The sequence below is a fragment of the Cydia pomonella genome, chromosome 4 (genome assembly GCF_033807575.1).
Source record: "Cydia pomonella isolate Wapato2018A chromosome 4, ilCydPomo1, whole genome shotgun sequence".
NCBI classification, from domain to species: Eukaryota; Metazoa; Arthropoda; class Insecta; order Lepidoptera; family Tortricidae; genus Cydia; species Cydia pomonella.
In genome coordinates this window covers 25,387,245-25,404,493 of record NC_084706.1, presented here as the reverse complement: position 1 = coordinate 25,404,493, position 17,249 = coordinate 25,387,245, and the positions used below count along the sequence as shown (strand labels likewise).

The following is a 17,249-nucleotide window of genomic DNA, read 5'->3' as shown; positions in this document are numbered from 1 at the left end:
GACGGACGGACGGACAGCGGAGTCTTAGTAATAGGGTCCCGTTTGAACTTTTGGGTACGGAACCCTAAAAATATCTTATAGACTAATGACGTAAAGACTAAACTTAAAACTATGTTTAAGCGACAAAATACCGTGGCTTCGTTGAGGGGTCTGCTCTTGTGTGAGATTCGGCAGTTTGCCACGACACCTCCGAAATACGACACCGTAAGTCTGAAGTTCGATTCGCATCCGCATTCGATATTAGACCAAAGTCGACCTATCCAAGGGACATAGTTGAGCAACCAGTATTGCTTCTCGGTCTGCAGATTCTTAATATCTGATTCTGGTTCTCCCGGACAAAAACTTAAACTGTGTCACTATCAAAGTTTCATATTAGGGTACCTATATCAAACTATGAGCCTACAGAACCAATAACATCTTGAAAAACAAATATTTTCGGTACTAGTCTAAAATATGTGTAATTACACGCGTCACTGTCAAACTCAAAATTGCTAGAAATATAATAAATTTATTTAAATAAAGTTATCGCATTCGTATCAAAACCAAACCAACTTACAGTGCAGTATAGGTAGAAAACAAACCACAATATGCTTGTTACTGATATACTAGTTCCTTGTCGAAACGCTATGCGTGGCTAGGGGCCACATATAATATATGTTTTCCTATATCCAGTCCTGACTAACAAAAACACTTAATTATTTGTTTAAGTAGACAGTTAGCAGTATTTTATGAAAAAAAGAAGGTAAATAATTTCTGGGTCTTGTGGCTCGTTGCCATTTGTAGGTACCACAAAATAGTTTTAAACATAGAGCGCCTGACTGCCCTAGTATCTTACTCGTACTTTGCAACTTTATCCACTCGCACATTGATGCATAACATATGTACAATACATACAAATATGACGTGCGCACATAGATGCTAAAAGGGTTCCCGTACTGTACATACATATAGGTATAGTGTGTTCGCATCATGTCAGTACATACATCGTTCACACTGTATACTGAGAATTTGTAAAACTTAATGCTAGTACATACCTAAGTACAGTATAACCGATGGCTCGTCATTGGTAAATAATACTGCGGCTTATCATAACCTTAACACTACATATTTACTTCTATAGGTAGATACAAACACCTGATCAAGATACAATGATGTTCTGTTTCACTACAAACCCTTTTTCGAAATCGATAAATTATTTTCTCATACATCTTCACCAAATTGATAATTCATGATTACATGCGCGTATAATAATTGAGAAGAGTCTCACCATCAGTTCAGAATCAGGAACCTATTCCTCTACTACCACTTTGGTGGTTTATAATTATTCTACTTAATCGTACAATGGTTCTTAAAATCATCGGTGAACATACATAAAAAAATACGAGTAAACTGTACCTAACCTATTCCTCATTACAAGTCAGATAACATATAAGAATATCACACTAGATATGTACATGGCGTAGTAGGGATCACAGTAGTACTAGACAACGATCACAAAATAATAGATAAATCTCGGAAATTTGTAGGTAAATTAGCCAACAACTTCGTTCGCCGGTTTGCCAGTGTTAATCCAGAAAGTGATGCAGTGCAATAATCTAATCATAGGAAAAAACTGACATCTCCGTATCGCCTCGTCATTCGCACGCATAATGCACTCCGTGTTAAGTTAAGACTGATCTAAGTATACAACAAACCTATAACGTACCTACTGATATGATATTATTGGGGGTCTATATTAAAATGCATAACTTTGTACTGCCTATTTTCACTTCGCATAACAAAGTTTGGTGTAACTAGTGATCCAAATAAATTGACTAATATCCTAATATTTTTACGCATAAGCTTATCCATCTCATGGATTAATTTTTTTTTAATGTCGAATCTCTATACGCATAATCGGTACATCCTAAATTTTAATAGGTATAAAAATCAAACTTCAGTCGACTTATATACGGCTAAAGAATATATGCGAAAAATATATTAGGAAAACTGGTTGTAGGCGAATTGAAATATTAAAATAATGACTGTTATGCGAAGTATATGACAATCAACTTTATGCGAAAAAGAGGGCACACATGATAGTGGACATAGAAACTTTTTACTAAATCTGATGGCGTAGTTCATCGTTTCGGATGCCTAATGCCTCTTAGACTGCCCCCTGTTTCAAACCGTTAGCCCGACACATACATACCTCCCCTTTATTACATATGTGTCCGTAACATGCTTACTTAGGTCTAAATCACTTACTTGTTCAGTTGCATTTATCCGCCCTTACTGGCACGTCGGTGAATTGCGATCATTGTGGGCGTACCGGTATGATCCGCAAACTTGACAACCCTAGATGTCGAAACAGATCGAGTCGTGACCTTCATTTATCTTATACTACATATTAGATATTATCAGATTTGAATCAACATCTTAAATCAAACCTACTTATCCTGCCTCCTAATAAATAATTATATTAAAAGTTATTTTATAAACATCTTATGCAATTTACAACTATTACTTCACTAACTTAACCACTTTGACATGTCCATCTGTAGATTTATGGCCAATAACCACACAAAAATAATTCATGTACATTAGAATACACAATACAGAACATGCTTAGAATACACATAAGATAAGCTTAATATTATCAGTCACAAGTTTAGGAAAGAGTATACATACCAAAACTAGCTCTGTTCTGTATTTTATTTTCTTATGTACAGTTTATAGTTTATTAAACGATATTTTATCTTCATTCAGCAGTGCGAACTTCTACGAAGGACGTTCTTTGCAGTAGTCACGCATGAAAATGCTTGTATTTTACGTGTATCTCTGAAATTAAAATAGGGATAAGCTTAGACTTTTGACTACTTAGTCGCGATTTCAAGCGAAGATACTCATTTCCGTTATTAAGACTAGACACCTATCGAACAGTCGAACAGATTATTTGTTTCGTCCAATATTATGTTTTTTGTTTTGGATTTCGCTTGTAGGCAAGCACCTATCTGCTGTTGTAACCACAGAACAAACATAAGTAAGACATGTATAGGTGTTTTATTTTTATAGGCATTCCTGTAAAATTTGCTCTTGGCCAAAATAAATGACTGTAATATGCACAAAAGTAAAATTAAAACATAATAAACGCACCTAATAATATTTTTATACATGAAGGTTACGGTGGCAGGTGTCATCTTCATACAATTTATAACCTTAAAATTCGTCTTTGGTAACAGTATAGGCGTAAACATGCTTGCATATTTCAGGGCACCTTCTAGTTTTAAGATTATTGAACCTTTTCTAAGGGATCAAAATGCTTTCTTTATGTTTGAATCTACCTACCTAATTTAGAGACTATAACAGCGGTCAGTCACGTCCAATTTTAATGTTTAGAAATTATAAATAGCAGCGGGGTAGCAGTTGACACATGCAAATAACTAAAATTTAAAAATAAACCTTAATCTAATCTACAACATTGACAATCTCGCGGCGTTGTATGGGGGCTGTCAGTCTTCTAACTATATTTACTAGTCTTGTCAATACTAACACCGTATGTGTTGGCGTGAGCGTGGCATGGTTCGTGTTCGTTCTTGCGCTAGGCATTTCTCGATTCGGTAACGACGCCGGTGACGCCGCCGCCGCTTCAATGATATTTGGCTAGCAACGGAGCTGGAGGTAGTAAACTTCGTCTCGCCAATGAAAAGAAAAACATTTAAACACATTAAGGGAAAGTTTTAAGTTATTGTGAATAATAAATTGATTTTACTTTAGAACTGTCCATAACTTGGTTATCTCTATTTATTGTGAAATGGAAAAAATATTTCTAAGTTATTTTATATATAATATTAGTATCGATTGTTATAATTTATGATCCAATAAGTTGGTCGAAACAAAAATAATTCAATTTAATTTAATTGAATACCGAACCTTAGTCTTAATTTTGTTACTCTTTTTTATATAGTACAAGGCAGCGCAGGCTCTGTTGATGCAACAATGGATCGAGCACCTTTTCTTACCAGGATTCGAACCTGGAGCCGCTTGATAAGTTCACATCACAATAATAATCATAGGTAAAAAATCAAGCTAATAAGCTAATAAGTTCCTTTACCCTATTTTATTGCATTGCACCAAAAACTATTCGGTAGCACTAATCAGACAATTACCAGGATTCGAACCCGGATCCCACTGAAGTACAACAAGTAAATCAATCAATCAATCAATCAATACCAATAAGCCAACCAATCAATAAAGTGCTCTCACCGGGGCTCGAACCCAGGTCCACTAACTTCTCAAACCGAATCACAACCAATAGGCTAGGACTGTCGTCCTAGTCTCAGTTTTAATCTAAAGTATTCGTGATGCAGTGAGGACTGTGTGGAATCAATACTGATTATAGTCAACAAATCCGTGATCACGTTAAGCCTCCATGTACTTGAAAGTTAGTATTCTTCCAAATTGTGAGGCTCTGTCCACGCTACATGATATTTAACTAATCAGAATAGTATGGTAGAAATCGTGAGGTTAAAATAAAACTTGTCATGGTCATTGTATCAGCTATATATATGTTCTTACATTTTATATAAAATATTCTAATACTATAAATAGATAAGTAAAGTGGCAGGTACCTATATACAGGTATAATCGAACCTTCAGGGACAAGTTCGATGATACAAAAAATTACTTAGTCCTTGCCTGGGACTCAAAGCATTTCCGCAACATGTTTTAGCTAAATCGGTTCAATGTATTAAGCTTGAAAAACTAACGGACAAACGGACGGATGGACGGACGGGCAGATAGACAGACGGACTAACATACAGACACATGGACGGACGGATGGATGGACAGACGGACAGACGAACTGACGAACGGACTGACGGACGGACGGATGGACAGACGGACGGGCAGACAGACAGACAGACACATAGACATACCATTTAAAATATTAGTAGGGAAATAGGTATAAGTGTTTTAAATAAAGCAACCTATCTCTATGCAGGTAACAGCAATATAAAATTACACACAGACACACACACACACACATAAACCATTAAAATTTACGCATATAACGCCAAAAGAATAGGTTTCCATTTTTGCCACTTTGACTACGGATCCCAAATCACCAAACCAACATTCTGAGTATCTTAATCTACTTGTAATGTAGAGCTACGTTCCTAGGGCAAAGCGGAGACATACAGCGATTACAGGTTACTGACCTTAAAACGCAACCCTCTGGATACACTATTGGTGGTGAAGCACATCGATCTCCTGCTTAGAGCAGCCCGCCGCTGTTGTCTGTAGTCGCTTACATATAACTTCTGGAGTAACAGTACAAACGTCGCATTCATATATATCTTGTGTATGGATTCGAAGCCGCAACACTACCTAGATTTATATAACGGGAAACTTAGCTCTACTTATATGTTTTTTAAATATAATTTACAGTTATTGTAAATAGATTCTAGATATTTAATTTGAATAAAATTGCTTTTTGTAAATGACATCGAATCGAATATGACAAATGTCAATTTTTTTCTTATACCCAAGTCATAGACAATCATTATACCTTAAGGCCAGTCTAGACGGGAAGATCGAATCGAAACTTACCTAAATAACTATATATAAAATTACTATACGTATTCCTATAATATTTGATGTGCTCCGGTGTTCCCTCGATTCCTCATAGTATCCATCATCAGAACTGGACCTTGACATAAATGTTTCTTAAGAACTTACTTGCTACAAACTTAACAAAGAAGAATCGCGTGCGTAGAAAAGTTCCAATCTAGTCAAAGTATTATATGCCTATAAGATTTGAGGAATTCTTTCGATTTCTCATGGAACTCATCCACCTCATGGAACTCTACCTTATGACACAAATGTCTCTTAAGAACTTTACTTGCTACAAAATTAATAAATAAACCAAAACGGGCGCGAGTTGGCAAATCTCATTCTGATCAACATCAGCAGTTGCACTTCGTCAAATGTCACTTTATTTTATTAAAAATGTTTGTGAGTTGATGAAAATCCAAAAATGACTCAGCTATATCTATAAGAATTTAGGAATTCCTTCGATTCTTCATGAAATCAGTCATCAGAACAGGACTTTGACACAAATGTACCCTAAGAACTTACACAACATCAGCAGTTCCACTTCATCAAATGTACTTACTTACACCCAGTTCTTTGAAACAGTACGTACTCCATTTTGATGCCGCCAGTCCAAGTTGGAGTGTTTTCTTGAAGGTCCAAACCTTCAATAGCCTCAGTGTCCTAAGAACAACTTAAAAACTGCTGAAAAATTGCTTTGGAAACGTTAACCGTCACTTGAAAACACTTGGATACCTGGTTCACAGCATATATTTGGTGCTGGTGCAACTGCAACATTACCCGAGTACATTAAAATATAAATAAATTGTAATAATTTAGAAAAATGGTTAGGTAGGACAGTCCACTTCAAGGTCGCGTAGATCAGAAGTAGATATGAATTTGTTCGACAATACGATATATGTACCTAAGCATTTACATTGGCGCATTTTTTTCTGGAATACTATCTAAATTGCACTTTGTATATATGCTACATTTTTAATTTAATTTGGAGCCTTTATTTTCCATGGAGTCGAACGCTATAGCAGCTATACGAGAATAAATAATAGATTTTTCTGACCTACCCAATGAATAGTGAAGGTCATCAAGAGCATACTCGCTGAGATCAATGGAATGGAGTCTTTCGATTGGACACAATTCTAACGCATTACAAATACGCTATTTTGTAATTACCATGTTGAATATTTTAAATTGCGTGTTTTGACAATTAATGTTGACAAACAGTTGACAATGTTACATTAAGAGTCATCTTGACATTACTTTAGAAATCCATAAACAATGGTCATCTGTCTATACTTTTTAAAATGATGGAGTAATACTGACGAGATTAGCGCAATTTATAAATGTTTTACGTCAAGTAGAATTTTGCTCTACAGCGACATCTAGCGTTGAGTAGAAAAGTTAAAGCGTAATTAACTACAATTAATTAACTCATTTAATGTTTTTATTTCGATTCCTGCAACCGTTTGATATCAGCTATATTATACGAAAAATAGCTTATACAAATACTTTTCACGTGATATACATGATATTTTTTTTTTTAACTGTAAATTGTGTCTCTTTAAATACTTTACCATTGGTGTTGATACAAGAAGAATAAAGTATATTTTATATTCTTTCTAATAAAATACGTTACAACTTATTATATCTCGCGTTTAAGGAAATATAACTGCTTATATGCGCGAATTCTTTTTTTTTGTATAGCTCTGTCCCTGCAAGTTGTCTAAGGTTAGTGCCATACATTAAAATAAAACTAAGATTAATAGCTTTTAATCGACATATGTTTCAACAGTATACATCCATGGGACACTGCCCATTGTCCATGTCCCATATGTATGTAAGTCTATAAGGTATTTATAATATGGGCCTTTAGCCTTAATCAAATTTTAAAATAAATAAATAAAAATATTGTCCAAGTAAAGAACTGCATATACGCATCTTTTTATAAATAGCTAATTTAGCTAAAAGAACTAGAAATGCGTTACAACAAGCAATCTAGTAAAATGTATCTTTGCAGCTGGAATTCAGCTCGGCTAAAATAATTTTACAACTAGTGGTTCTGTGAGCTGCTGTAGACAGCCTTTGTGACAAGCTTAAAACTTCACGAGAACCAGTTCAGAATTACGACCTGTAAAGGAGACAGACATTTTTCATACAAAAGTGCATGTTCTCTTTTATGTAGATACAATCAACAAACTTTCAGATTTTGGACCGGGTATGGAGGAAAGAAAAGAGAGGTAAGGGCACTGTGAATGTCATCTCGCTTTGTGTGGTAGGGTAGGGATGTCATTCCAGATCTAGAACAGAGCCCAACTGGGAAAGTGCCTCCAACTTACAGAAAACCGCACACAAATAACTAGAACCTACTCATAGTGTTGTGTTCCTGCCGGTGAGTAAGGTTGCCAGAGCTCAACGAGAGTATTAAGTTAACGGGACATATGCTTGATTGCACCAACGTAGTATAAAAACATAAACTATTATTTATTCGTAATTAAAAATAATAATTTATTTTTTATTTACAATTAGTATATACATATTGCTATATACAGATGATTACTATAACTAGCTTATATCTAAAATAGGCCCTTGAGGCATTGTACCAAGGATGCTGGCGGCATTTCCTCGTTGTATCGCAATACTGATACGTTGTGCGAGGAAGCTGCCAGCTCTTCGGTCACCAGTTACGTCAACCAGACGTTTCGCAATTTCTCCAAAAAAAACTTGTGCGCGCTGGGACCCCATGGACCTAGAGTTTCAACGCCAAATGATACAAAATTGTACTCTCTACCGAGGCTCTTATATTTATTACGTTTCAAAATTTCGGCGTTTTCAAAATAATTATGCATCTACTCCTCATCTTAGCGATTGGCGGTTTCATTTTAAGTTGGCGGTTGCTTCCCAAAAAATACCGAATTAAAGGAACCCGAGGGTTGCATCCCGAAGGAACCTCCAGTTTCGTCACCGGACGCGAAAATGCTAAGCCACGAGCGCTCACAATGATATTGGATCTATCGTTTAATTCAAGTAGAATTAACAAGGTACAGATTTTTTGATTGATACAAGATTAGATCTTGCAATAAAAATAATTCCCACTAGATCCATTTGTCATTTAAACTGGATCTATTACTAAAAGAAGTTCTCGTTAGATCCATTGGCCGGAAGTTGGATCTAACGAACAAAAAAATTCTCACTAGATCCATCTTGGATCTACTGGTTGGATCTATCGAGAATGAAGGACGAGGTAGGTCCCGGCTTCAAATACCGGTAAGGGCATTTACTTGTGTGTTCATCAAATATATTTGTTCCTGAGTTGTGGATGTTTTATATGTATCTATGTAACTATATTAACCTCTCGCGTGCCTAGTGATATCATAATTATGATGTAAGTATTGATTCTATTGACGGGCCTTATGGGCAATACGAACGGGGCCAATACAGCGGTGTCCATCGATTGGTTGATGAGTTCGCTTCACGCGCACGATTGGTCGCAACCACTTGCGTTAGACTGTACGATTGGCTCGAATTCGTGAGTGACACCACTGAACTAGAACCATTCTTTGTTAGATATATGACAATTATTGATATTGATAATAAATATTATTATTAGATATTGTTTATAAATGCCTAGGTTTCGAGTGTTAATCTGTCTAGATATAAAGGAAAAGTGAGAAAACTCACTGCCAAGGGTGAGACTGGAACTGGCGACTCTGGGATACCAGCTGATCGCTCTGTCATCTGAGCTACCGAGACATTTTTTTTTACAGTCGTTTCTGGTTAATACAAAATTAATTTATGTCAATCTACTATATATATCGTCGACTAGTACCAACAACATAAGCCTTATAGAGACTAATTTGGGGCTAGACGATTTGTGTAAGATTGTGCCATATTTAAAAAAAATATATATTCTTAGACAATTAATCCAGTCCATATTTGTTAGTATCAACTTACAACCTATGTTATGTTACCTTCCGCACAATAATTTACATAAATTAAATTAGGTAACTTACACACTTTAGATTGCTGATTATCTTGGCCGATTTACCGAACTGCACGTTTGTGAACATGCAATTCGATAAATCGTCCCAAAATACCAGAATCTAAATATAATAATCGCCTAAAATATTGTCGTGTCGCGCAATATGTCAAAAAAGGTCAAAACAAAATTTTCCACTAGTTAGACATTGTCAAAACCATGTTTGACCCTTTTCTTGGTAAATTGCTGAAACTCCGCAGTATATTATCACGAATCCATATAAAATATCCCAATCTTTTATTCCATTATAGTTCAAAATTCGATTTGAATTTGTTTTAAAGGGACATCGGGACTTAGAAGGATATAACGACTTCGGTAATTAAAAACAACCACATAGCATCATTTCTCAGAATGGCCAAATTATCGAGTGACAGAATAACGTCCAAAAATGGGACAGAATTTGAACGGCCATCTGTAATGGCTGCGTTTTAACAATAGCATTTACGAATGGGTATGGTCAGGTAGAACTTTTTTTGGGCACTGTAACAGACCTGATCATAGGTGATTCTTATGTCTCTGTAATAAGGTTTATGATTTGTCACATAACAGTGTATATTCCTTCCATTCAGCTGCCGGCCAACCTTTGTTCTAACTTCGTGAATAAATTATTTTTTATATTGCTTGTAAAAACGGAGCTAAGTCACGTCGGCGCATGTGTTGTGAACCCTCGATTTTGTATTAAAGTTCTATTAAAAACGTCTTAAGCACCAAGGTACTTAAAAGTGCCTTTCTAACGATGTTCGGTTCGTCAGTTTTCCCATAGGCTGCTGGGTCCATTCAAATTAATGTTCTCTAATATTTCCGCTACTCACTCCGGAAATGATTTTTGATGATGGGAGTTCGTAATTGTGTATTCTAAAAATAGGTAATTTTGAAAGCACAGACGATGTATGTTAACGGCCACAATTATGGGAAATTTAAGAGAAAATTTGGAGTATTTTTGATATTTCACCGACATCTGTAAAATTTCTACCGCTTTATGCTTTAAAAGTTAAGTAAATGTCCAATTCGTCCTTTATGTTTTTTTTTATGTATTGAATGAAAGCTACTGCAATTGGTTTCGATATTATTAACCAATGAAAACTATGGTTTTTTGCTCCAGTCATGGGATGTATGGCGCCATTCATTTTCAAACTAAGAAATATCAATTTCAAAATTAAACTTTAGTTTCTCTTCAGCTCTTGTTTATGGTAAAATGTTGCCAGCGATTAAAAACTGATGGTAAATATTCGTTTTACAGGATTTGTCCATACATCCATTACTGGTGCCTATTCTATTATAGGGGTCATAGTGACTTTAAAAAGTATTGCCAAAGCGCATCATGAAATTGACCATAATTGGACGTAGTTAAAGGAAAAGGATCCAATCCACAAAAATACCAAAACATGAGTTAAGTATACCAGGCAGGCCTTTAATGTGTATATTTTCATTCAGCAAAAAAGCACTGAGCTCACATAGCGTTTTCATATTTTAATCGACATCGGATACCATCCCCCATGTATGAAAGATTAAAAATTATATTCACCAATAAGTATTCAATACTCTTGGTACCTTGTTGTAAAATTAGGTTAGTGCCAGGACTGGTTTATATAAATTTCAACAAGAAAAATCCAAACTGCTTGGAATCTTTTTGAGAAAATGCAATGAATACTTTTCGTCCTAAATATATATCAACAAAACTGATCCAACCCATTTGGAACGTTTTTGAGAAACTAATTTGACGATGTGTAAATACTTTAGCTAAACAACAAAAACGATTCAGCAAACTTGGATAACATTTGTGGAATTCTTGTTATTCCAGCATTGGTGTGTCAGTAAACAACAAAAACGATTCATGTTAAATATATTAACTTTACTTTAGGCTGACTTTTTAAATTTAAACAGTATTATACTGAACCTAAAAGGCAGTTTTACTGCTATGATAGGCTAATTTTGAATTTTTTGCTTAATATGTCGACTTGGATCGTAATTCATAAACAAATTAAATAGATGAGGAAAAATAACAGAAATAATTCAAACTGTTTGAATCATTTTTGCAGGTTTTAATTAACTTGTTCTTATATTCAGCGTCAAACATCAAAGTCGGTTTAAGTTACTTGGATCTTTTTTGATAATTTACTCCAGGTATAGTTTCATAGTGGCAAATTAATCAACGGAAAAGATCCAGTTTACATGAATACGTTATAGGGATTTTTTTAATTTAAAATGGCAATACAATGCTAAATTTTAATAACGATCCATGTTTATATTGTTCATAAAAAAATTGCTTTTAGTATTAATTTTGTTTATACGTTGCTGGTATTAATAATATTATAGTAATTATAATTTTGAAACTTTACCTATCATTTTTGTAACTAACAAAACTGATTTTGCTATTGCGTCATGCTGTGCATTGTCGCGAAAGACAGGTCTGTGGATTTTTATTGTAAGATTGGATTCTAAATTCAAAAACGTGGTACTGTGCATTTTGTGAACGGTGTAATGGGATAAAAAATGAGGAGGGTATATTTAGAGCGCTGGTCGACACGACTCCAAAAACTATTTGTAACGACAAAAATGGTGAGTAAAAGCTATTTTGATTGAGTCCATCAGAACTTCTTCCGATATTAAAGTTCTGTTCTAATATGTGTATGTTATTATTTAGGTGAGAATAGCGATCTTAAATTTTTTGCAAGTAAGGCATGCTATGACAATAATAATAAAAAATGTCGAAAATAGGCATAAAAGTTAGTGGTATGGTTATAGTTATATTTCTTTTAATCTACAATTACTTTGGTATTAACTATTAAATATTCATTTTCCATTGGTTTTACAAAAGATTAATATGTGATGAATTTGGTATGTCATGGGAAATATTGTTCAAAAATGGTATTTTGATTTATGTCCTAAAATTTTTTTTATGTAAACGATTAGTGATTATAAGAGCCTTTTATTATCATTAAACAGTTTTGTTAATACTCAATACTTTGATACGCTATTACATTGTTTTTTTAATAAAGTTTTTTATCTTTTCTTGGTGATTTTCTCGTTTTTTTTCCAATTTATTGGGATGAATCCTTATTGCCTATTTAAAATGAAAAAGGTTACATGGAAAAAGTATTTTCTCAAAATGGATCCAACCCCACATTTAGTTAAATATCTCAAGAAATACGACATTAAACTAAATCGTTTATGTACAGAATCTTAAAACACGTCAAAACTCATGTTTCATCCAAATAAGTATTATGGGAAAAGTGAATCAGTAATGAGGAATACCATTTCTAACTTTAAACCTCCATAACTTTTGCTCATCTCGCTGTGGATTGAATCCTTTTCCTTTAACTACGTCCAATTATTATGGTCTAAGATTCAACAAGGTTAATACGGATAAGTGTGGTTTCGGATATATTTTGAACGCCGAAGAAGGACATAGGATAGTTTTTTTCATTATCATCCCACGCTGATGAAGTCGCCGGCCGAAGTTAGTGCCTTTATATATTGGTTACCTCATGAAGTATTTAGGTCGTATCGATACCTTCATTTTACATTCCATTCCAGATGTTCCAGGAAATTACATTTCTATTGACACATTTGTCCAAAGTATCTGTGAAAACAAAGCTGATTTCCTGTTAAACTTCAAAATGGCGAGTATATTTTGCCCGTTAATGTTAATAAAACTGATATTGATAGCTTGTTATGTGAACTAACGCCACTTCCATACAGCTAGTCACCTGGCAATCCATCGTGACTATTTATAAAGTCAAGCTATATCACTTTACCAAAAGCAACTACCGAATAACTTCATGACGTAATACAGTACCCCTAGTGTAAGTTTTATCGACATCATAACGTGACGAACGCGTTTGCGTTAAGTGTCATTTTGTATAGGATTATGAGTTTCCAAAACGTCCCGCTTGGCGCGCTCTTTCTAAATCACATACAAAATGAGACTAAACGCAAACGCGTACGTCACGTTTCGAAATCGAATTTATTTACACTAGGGGTACTGAGCATGCTCTACGAGCACACTTTAGTCATTGGCAAAATCATCATACATTTGATGTTAGCCATTTTCAAAAGAATAACAAAGTTTACTGCAGTTCTTCCATGAAAACAAATTCATTTTAGTTTTACAAACTGGAGTAGAATTCATCACACTATAACTTCGCTATAAATATTTGTAATGTTGCTAGCTTAATTTAGCTTAGTAGTAATAAGCAATGCGACTGTGTTTACTTCAAGCTCTGATAAACTATGACCTAATAACAAAGTAAAACTCTTGAATGAAACCGTTCAGACTACATAGAATTACAACTGTATATTTATTTACGAAGAGTCAATAAAGCGGTTAAATGTAACCAAAATAAGTTCGCCATAACCTTAAAGTAACCTTTAAAATACACAAAAATGGATACCTACTACTAAAAGTTACTTTTATTTAAAGCGATTGATAAAGTATTATAGTGTATTGAAACTACTGTGATCTACGTTTCCCATTTTCGTAAATAATAATGTGTAAATATCACGAAATTTTAAATCAGTGTACTATGGTGAAGATCTTCAAAAGATGGTAAGGATGTAAAGGTTATGAATAACAATATTGGCATCTTTAGCAATGTGTATAATATTGCCATCAAATGGACGTTATTATGCTACTTAAGCGTCACGTTCACAAGAATTTGGGTGTGTAGTGCTAATGGGTCGGTTGACAGACGTGGCGTTTATCGGCGTCCTTGACACAGAGACGTGCACAACACCTCATTGTCGCTGCAACCTTGCAAAAACGCGCGATAACCGTCGTCGACGACACCCCACGCCAAACACAAGTGAATGGAGATAAAAATACGCGATTTGTGCCAACGCGTTTATTAGAGGTTAGAAACTTTAATGCGCATTGTTTTTCTGTATTCGGCCGCCTCTAATAGAAAGCGGACGCTCGAAAAGTAGCATGAAAAATATCTAGATTCTCCAACGTGTAAGTACACGCCGATGCAGGACGAAAGTGGGCGGTATCTCGGTGGCGCGACTCTCGCCGACCGGAAACCCAATTCCCGGATGCGGCTGCGCGGGGGGATCTCGCCGGAAGCTCGGTAAACGAGCACATCCGCTGCCGCCGCCCGCGCCGCAAAATTTGGCACCGCGAGCGCTCGCAGCCCGCTTCCGGCCTCCCCCCTCGCACCCCCGACGCCGATCGCCCGCGAAAATAGCGGCCAACCGCTCCGTGTACGCGGTTCATTCAGTATGGCCGCCTTCCATTCATAAAAAGGCGCAGCGCGGGCGGCGGCGGCGGAGCGGCGGGGCGGCGCGGCCTCTCCCGCCGCGCCGCGCCCGCGCCCGACGCCAGTGCGGAATGTGCCAGCGAACGGAACGGTCGTTTCGTCGGAGCGTAGCGCTAGCGCTCCCGGTTTTCCATTAAAATGTGTATAAGAATAAGTGCAGTGAACCCGCACGAGTTCGGAACGGTAACAAAAAACGCCGTCATCGAGATCAGGAGTAGAAATCAACGAAGAACTTCACCGAGGAAGTGAGTAGCGGCCATATTGCAGTGATAACCGCGCGGCGGGCGGACGAGAATCGAGGCCGGTGCGTGGGCCGCCCCTCCCGCGCCAGGTGCCTGCCGCTCCGGGCCGCGCCGGTCTTACGAACCTTCCTGTGGATTTGCGCGACCGAAATTCGGTGGTTGAGCCGTATTTTAGTGTATCAGTGGTTGTTACGGCGCGGCCCAGGCGTGGCAGGATCGTCCGACCGCCAAGTGTTGTGTGTGGGGCTGGAGGCCCGAGTGCCCTTGTGCGATGTGTGTAGGAGATGTGTGACCGTGGAACGTCCGTTTTGTAAGTACATAAGGCAATAATGATGTGGGATCGCCCACCGGTCACAGTCGCTACGAAGCGGATGAGCGGCGACAGTTTTCGTCACGTAGCGCGTAGGAAGTGATTCCTCGGAATGAGATGGAATCAAAGTGGCATGAATGACTAGTGGCGTCGCTAGGCTCGCTCGCCGTCCGGCCGCTACGCACGTGCGCCCGCTCGCTCCGAGAACCTTCTCTACTACTTCACGTACCATCATTACGAGTATCAACTATCCGAGCCCTCAAAACTTACATACAGACGCCTCACGCCACGTTCGTTTCAATGATTTCTAGTAAGTTTATCGGAACACGTAGATATCACTGGTTTCCTTGACACCAGACTCATTAATTACCGTGAGAATGTAAACAAACATGCTGAGCGTTCATTTATGAATCAGCTGGTCTAGATTTGTCCCCAAATCCGCAACCACATTTATAACAATTATTTTTAACAGTGGTGGGCGAATTTCAACGATAACTGTATAACTGAACATTAAATTCAAAGTTACAGCGATAAAGAATAGTAAACAATGATGCCTGTTATTGCTGTTAATATCTTTAACGAACTCACAGATAGTTTTAAATTTAGACAAAACAACGTAGATATTCATTGAAGATTTGATTACACAACGACTCTGTGGCAAATGATATGGCCTCTAAATTTTGTGTCAATAGAAAACAGAGGAAGCTGACTTGTTTCTTGGGATACCCAGTCATTAATGAATTGGACAACTGATATGAAAGCTGTATGGATCACGTCATGCCACTGTGACTACAAACGTGCAAGTTGCGGATAGTTTTCAGAAATGTCAAGAAAATGTCATAGGACATTAAGGAAACTTTAACTTCGGAAACAGAAAATTTCGATCTTCATACAAAATATGAGAAGTTGTCGATTTTTTTCTACGTGTATATTTCGCAATTTTGATAATTTTCCGACTGCTCCACTAAATATAAGTTCAATGTGATCCTGAACTCAAAATATTGCATGGTACTGGAGTAGGGAATGCAAAAACCGGAGGTTTTTCAAAACCGGTTTTTTCTTCGGTTTTACCAAAAAAAAAACCGAAACCGGTTAAAACCGGTTTCGGTTTTTAGAATCAAAAATTCTTAAATTCATCGCCATTGAATAAAGAAAAGATTGCTTCACGTGTAAAAACGAATGCTAGTATAGTATATACACGATTTTATCACGAAATTAAAGACAGTTTTTTTTTTTAATAGCCTACATTATTATTACTTATTATTATTATTATTGTGTCCCACTGCTGGGCAAAGGCCTCCCCTGTTTTCCGCCACTCGTCACGGCTTTGTGCATGCTCCCGCCAGTCGCCACGAAATGAGTCCAGGTCGTCTCGCCATCTCGTTTTTGGCCTTCCTCTGCCTCGGGTGATCTGTGGTGCCCATTCGGTCGCTATTTTGGCCCATCTGTCCGGGTGCATCCTACAGATGTGCCCCGCCCAATCCCATTTGAGCTTGGCGGCCTTCACACTCACTTCTGCGATACCTGTTTTGGAGCGCAGCTCTGTGTTCCTTATCCGATCGATTCTACGGACTCCAAGTATGCTCCGCTCCATTGCTCGCTGGCAAATCTTGACTTTTGAGCTTCTGTTAATGACCAAGTTTGGGCGCCGTAGGTTAAGATAGGCAGGATACACATGTCGAAAAGTTTGCGTTTTAGTGTTAGTGGAAGGTTGCCCTTCATTAACGCTTTCATAGACCAGAAGCTCTTCCAGGCGTTTTCGATGCGTCGATCGACTTCCTTGGACTGCCTGTTTTCGAAGGATGCTATCTGGC

The 17,249-nt window shown here is 37.0% G+C and overlaps 1 protein-coding gene and 1 long non-coding RNA gene across 12 annotated transcripts in view; one reads left to right on the top strand and one right to left on the bottom strand.

Annotated features, from left to right (window-relative positions):
* LOC133517340 (protein sprouty) overlaps positions 1-17,249 on the top strand; it is a 134,416-nt gene that overhangs the window by 104,238 nt on the left and 12,929 nt on the right. The window contains exon 1 of one of the 11 annotated variants that reach the window (XM_061850616.1): positions 14,990-15,128. The exons of 9 other annotated variants lie outside the window; for them this stretch is intronic. The gene's annotated coding sequence lies outside the window, so the exon portion shown is untranslated. One more of the 11 variants, XM_061850627.1, reaches the window with a different exon arrangement.
* On the bottom strand, positions 2,680-4,021 carry LOC133517333 (uncharacterized). Its single transcript, XR_009799363.1, has 2 exons — positions 3,533-4,021; positions 2,680-2,820 (listed from the first exon to the last, which is right to left on the bottom strand). It is a non-coding gene; the product is annotated as an uncharacterized LOC133517333 (long non-coding RNA).